Source organism: Vulpes vulpes, chromosome 11, assembly GCF_048418805.1.
Source record: "Vulpes vulpes isolate BD-2025 chromosome 11, VulVul3, whole genome shotgun sequence".
In the NCBI taxonomy this organism is placed as follows: domain Eukaryota; kingdom Metazoa; phylum Chordata; class Mammalia; order Carnivora; family Canidae; genus Vulpes; species Vulpes vulpes.
Window position 1 is genome coordinate 3,349,501 of NC_132790.1, and position 6,042 is coordinate 3,355,542.

Here is a 6,042-nt window from a genome sequence, read left to right on the forward strand (position 1 = left end):
GGCTAACGGACAGTTTTAGGATGAACTGCTCAGCGTTTTCCATTAAACAAAATTAGTTCAGAGATTTGGACGGGAAAGCATGAAGGTAGCTTGACACCAAACTCAAAATGTGCCTTAACTAGCATCACACTTAACCTGCTCCAGCCATCAACTTAAGCACATGTTGGCTTAGTCCTGTCTGCACGCTTTTGCTCATAACTTTACATCCCACATGTTCCTTCAGTTAGTCTTCCTTTCACTCACTCTTAAAAATGGAATAATAGTATCACAGTGGCCAAGCATGTCGTGAGGGGAACCGGGGCTGCTTATAGGAAACATGCTGTGCTACGCAAATTTTCTCTTTTGAAAGTCAGTTGCCTCCAAGTGAACTCGCTGCATGTGAATGGATATTTTAATTTTCCAGGCAACATTGTGTATCTACATTACTGAACCATTTTAGAAGATGAATCTCTTGCATGATGATACTTGAAGCACTCCAGGCTCAAGGCTACCTTTTGGCATATCTACGATGGTCTCCAATAGCACTTAAAATGTCACCATTACAGTTATGTACTTTATTTATAGGAGCATTACCATACACTCATCCCTCTGTCAAGCATTCATTGAATATGTTTGTGAACCAGGTATAAAATATATAATACTTGACACATAGGTCCTCATTGTTTATTGGAAAATGGATATAAATGGTACAATACACTAAACTGTAATAAAAGGTATACATCACTATTTAAAATAAAGCATACCTGACCTTCACTTAAAGTGCATATTCCCTGGGGAACAATATCAGAAAATATTTGGGAGATAACATCAACAATTAATGGTCAATAGAATATCATTAAATTTATATCACCATCACTTTTATAAGGCATGCTTTTTTTGGGTTTTTAATAGCAGCCCTATTGCAAGGTAATTCACATGCCATAAATTCAGTGTTTTCAGTATATTCTCAGCCATCAGGACAATCTTATTTAAAATATTTTTAACACCATAAAAAGAAACTTCATTTCCTTGGGTATGAAGTGGCAGTCCAGTTGTTTAAAAAATATCACTGGTGCTGAATGTACTAATATACCATACGGAACAGGACTAACAGTTGTGATGTATCAAATATTGAAGGGGTGTGAAAGATTTGTAGCTATGAGAATGGTGAGATCTTACAGCTATTGCCAAGTGCCATTTATATACACAAAAAAGTAATGAACAGGCCAGGATGGGTAACAGGGAGTTAAAAGTAAAGTATGATGAAATCCCAGGGGAACTTTCTGATGAGCTCCCATCACCTACTGCAGGAAGATGGGGGAAATCGAAAACCAAGCACAGGATCCACCAGGAACTGAATATCAAGGACGGTTAAATGCTGTCAAAACAGGTCTGTTTTGACAAGGCAAAGGTCCAGACAACAATATGAAGACATCTGAGTCAGTGCCTATGAAGGTTTTTTACTCGCCTGAATTCTCTGAACCTATAACTTAAACACATGGCTCACCCCTCTCTGTAAAGTGGTTGTGGTGATCGCCCTCATGATTGAATAAAATGCGGAGGCCAATAAAATGCGGAGACCTCCCCTCCACAAGACAGCAGCTACTTTCCTTAAGTCCTGCCAGCCTTCCCCTCCTGTTTACTGGGTCTAAAACTAAAGTTAAGTCACAGCAGCACCCACTTGAAATATGCTCAACTGGATAATAGAGAAAAAAAACCTCTAATACTCCAAAGGACTTGTAAGATCTCACTAGCATCTAACTTCTGGTTTTCCACCACTACCCAACCTTGTATGTACACACAAATCTACCTTATTAGTCAGTTTAGGATCAATCTTGCTGTGCTAATAACAAATGAGTCTATAATCTTAGAATTGAGTTGATTTACCCTTATCATACTGATTTATTGCTATACATCTGCCAAGAGAGAGCAATCCTCGCCCCCATCCCCAGCTCCATGAATTTTTCCCGGTGGGATTCAGAGCAACCCAGTTTGGAACAATGGCTCTCTCTACAGGGAACGTGAAGAAAGGAAACACTGGCTTTTAAATCTTCATCTTGGGGGATCCCTGGGTGGCTCAGTGGTTTGGCGCCTGCCTTTGGCCCAGGGCCTGATCCTGGGGTTCCAGGATCGAGTCCCTCGTCGGGCTCCCTGCATGGAGCCTGCTTCTCCCGCTGCCTGTATCTCTGCCTCTCTCTCTCTCTCTCTCTCTCTGTGTCTCTCATGAATAAATAAATAAAGTATTAAAAAAATAAATCATCTTGGAAGCTGCATGCATTCCTTCTATTCACATTGGTAAAGCAAGACACATGGCAAGTTGGTCACTATCACAAAAAAATAAATATTTTAGAATAGAATTTTAGCAGAGGATATTTCGAACACTAATGCAATCTGCCACACAACTTTTTATTTTTAATGACTGAGTAGTGTTCCACAATATAAATGTACTTAAATTTACATAACCCTTTCTCTACTGATGAATATTTTCAGTGTCTCACATATTTCACTGTTAGAACCCACACTGAACAGAACATGAATCAACCCCTATACACCTGTCCAAGTATTATTTTTTAGATCAGATTTGATAAATACAAAGAATATAGAATTATTTTTTTCAGACCTGAAAACCTTCTGATCAGCCTTGTGTATTTGCCTTTATCTCACATTATATTTTTTCTTTCTTGTTTCTGTAAATAGTTTCATCATTCCAAAAATATTTGACAAAGCTGTTCTAAAAAATGCATAATTTCAGGGACACCTGGGTGGCTCAGTGGTTGAGCATCTGCCTTTGGCTACGGGCATGATCCCAGGGTCCTGGGATCGAGTCCCACATCGGGCTCCCTGCATGGAGCCTGCTTCTCCCTCTGCCTGTGTCTCTGCCTCTTTTTCTGTGTCTCTCATGAATAAAGAAATACAATCTTTTAAAGAATGCATACTATCAGTGGTGGGGCAGAGTGCCAGACCACCTTTACCTTTGGTCATTAGAAAATGGACATTTCAATGTCTAACAAGGTCTGTCCTGCTATGGAGAGAGGAGGAAGGCTGAGTCACCATGTTCTGATATGCTTTGCTCACCATTGTTTCATGTATTTTCTCCCATCGGACACAGGTTTTAGAAGAAGACAATTATTTATAAGCTTTGTGACCACATTGGGTCTAATGGCTGAATTCTGATCAGCGCTGTAACCATTTTTATTCCTTCATCCATCCCAGGTCCTAACACAGAGCTGATATTTCCTGCTTCAATGAGATGATTCCACTCTTTTCCAATTCATGGAACAAAGTAAATCAAAGTTTGTGTAACAGTCTCTTAATCCAGAGCAAAATTATCAAAAAGGTATTATCAGAAATAACTGAGACACTGCCAAACGTAATTAACTATAAGTATTTTCAAACCTGCGTGTTTATTTGTGGCTGTAACAGTCTTTTCAGAAATGAATTAATCACATCTAGCATATAAGGTGAAATCACAGTTTAGTATTCAAAATTAAATATAACATTTCCTGGTGTTACCTAAAGAGTAGAGTTTTAAACAATTTCCAATTACAGATGTATAAATCGTTAGTTTTTGTTCCTTCATTCATCATGAGAGTCACGTCAAAAATTATTTAAGGCCCTTCATGAAAGACAATAGCTGCTTCAGGGTTTCTGAAAACTTGGGAGAAAGACATGAGTATGTTCCCTGAAGCACATGTGTAGGAATTGGACTTATATAAAAGTTGAAAAACTTTCTCTTCTATAACAGAGGAAAAAGAAGAAAGTATGAGTATGGACAATGGCAGGTTTGAGTTATGATAGGGATCAGTTAAAAGTTTTCAGTACTGATAGGCTGAAAGTGACAGAAACTCGTGGTTATGTATTAAAGTTCTGGCATCAGGCACCTGAGGCTCAGACTTGGTCTTTAGTGTTTAGGGGGTTGCAATTCCCTTTCAGATAATAAATCTAAACCCTCACAACACTCATGGGTGTAATATAGTCATTATTATTTCTTTTGCAAAAGAGGAAATTTCAATTTGTCACATGACTACTGCCATAAACAGGTATTATATGATCACATAAAATAAAAGACAAATTCAGTGTATTCTGGGTGGGTTTGGGAATTCTTCAAAGAGAGGATAGAAAGAGTTACATCTAGATTACAGAGAAGCAAGAAAAAAATTATAAAAAGTGGATATGAATATATGGGAGAAAATCCATGTGAAAACAAGAGATAAATTTAGTATATTAGTGAATATACTACTTTGACTTTAATAGGGGATTCTTGAGACACCTGAGTGGCTCAGCAGTTGAGCATCTGCCTTCGGCTTGGGGTGTGACCCCGGGTTCCTGGGATTAAGTCCCATGTCATGCTCCCTGCATAGAGCCTGCTTCTCCCTCTGCCAGTGTCTCTGCCTCTCTGTCTGTGTCTCTAATGAATAAATAAATAAAATCTTAAACAAAGTAATAGGGGATTCTTGTAAAGAATAGAGAACAAGAGATTAGATAGCAATTTTTTTATATTGACCTAGCCTTGAATGACAGGGTACAGATTTTTTTAAAAGATGTATTTTTATTTAGTGTGAGCAGAGGGTGGGCAAGGGAGAGGGAGAGAATCTCAAGCAAACTCACTCTGCTGAGTGCAGAGCCCGACACAGGGCTTGATCTCACAACCCTGAGATCATGACCTGAGCCGAAATTACGAGTTGGACATTAAACCAACAGAGCCCCTAGGATATAGGTGCCCCTAGAATATAGATTTTAAGTTTTGCTCATCAAAATAGCTACAAATATTTAAGGGCTTACATGTATAAGGCACTGGCACAACGATTAACATAAAATATCTCATTTAGACTTCTCAGTAACACTAACAAGACAACTGATGTTCTCTTGATTATTACAGGCATATCAATCAGTGAGTCTGTTAACTATGGTCACTTGGAGGATAGAAATGTACCCATTGAAAGCAGTGATCTGGCTAAGAAGATTGATAGACAAATGTTAAATACGCCAATTGGTCTCTCTTAAAAGCATAGGAGGAATAGTCAAATTTGCAAGCAGAAATTAGAAAAAAAAAATACATATGTGAGGACAATCTCAGTAGTCCAGTGAGCCGAAGAAATTTATGACAGGCAAAGACCAAATCCAGGGCAATAACAGTAAAATATGTCCACAAGGCTGTCAGACTTTTGTTTGTATGTCTGAAGAATTTAAGTTATTGCCTCTTAGGCATTCTCATGTAGGCAGAAGAATTTCTATGAGTCTTACAGCACAGAATAGAAATGTGAGTGTCTCAGATAGACTTGTGGGTGGTGCAAAGGTTTTTGTTTTTGTTTTCTGATGTAGGATCCATACCCAGCATAGAAAGGGACTCCTCCACGTAGAGAAGAAATGAAGTGCCCAAGCCAAAAATAAGCACATAATGGTAGATGCATGATGAGACCTTCTCTTACCTTATAGCTTCAGCCTATCAAGTGCTGCTGTCACATGACCCCAGGTGATGTGACATGGAAGCAAAAACTACCAGATGACTTAGTCAACACATGAGAGACAATAAATCACTTCTGCTTTAAGCTGTTATGTTTGGTTCAGCTTTTTCCTACAACAATAAATAATTGAAATTTTTTTTAAAAACAACTCATTTCAAAGGGAGAAAATAAAAGGACTTATTGTTTTTATTTTAAATTTTTGATATCCCCTCATAAAAATCCTTACAATCATTACAATAAGAGTATAAACTATGATGATATTTTATTCAATATCACAGGTTCGATTTTAAAATTTCAGTTCTGACCTTTGAAGTCTATCTCTACAAATAAAAGTTCTATATCTTCTGGTTCTGTGGCTAAACCTGTGCTATCAATGAATGAAAGTGGAAAAAAATCCAGTTTGTGAGTGGAAATGATATTCTAATTTTAGGCTTAACTACTATGTGGGAAAACATATTTCTCTTTACTTATATGAGAAGGAGGAGTCTCATCTTAGCCAGGCAGCAGGGATATATATTGCATCCTCTGTCCCAACATTAGGTTCTGTTTTTCATTTTGATAAGATTCCATTAAAAATGATTTATTTTTATTTTAAAAA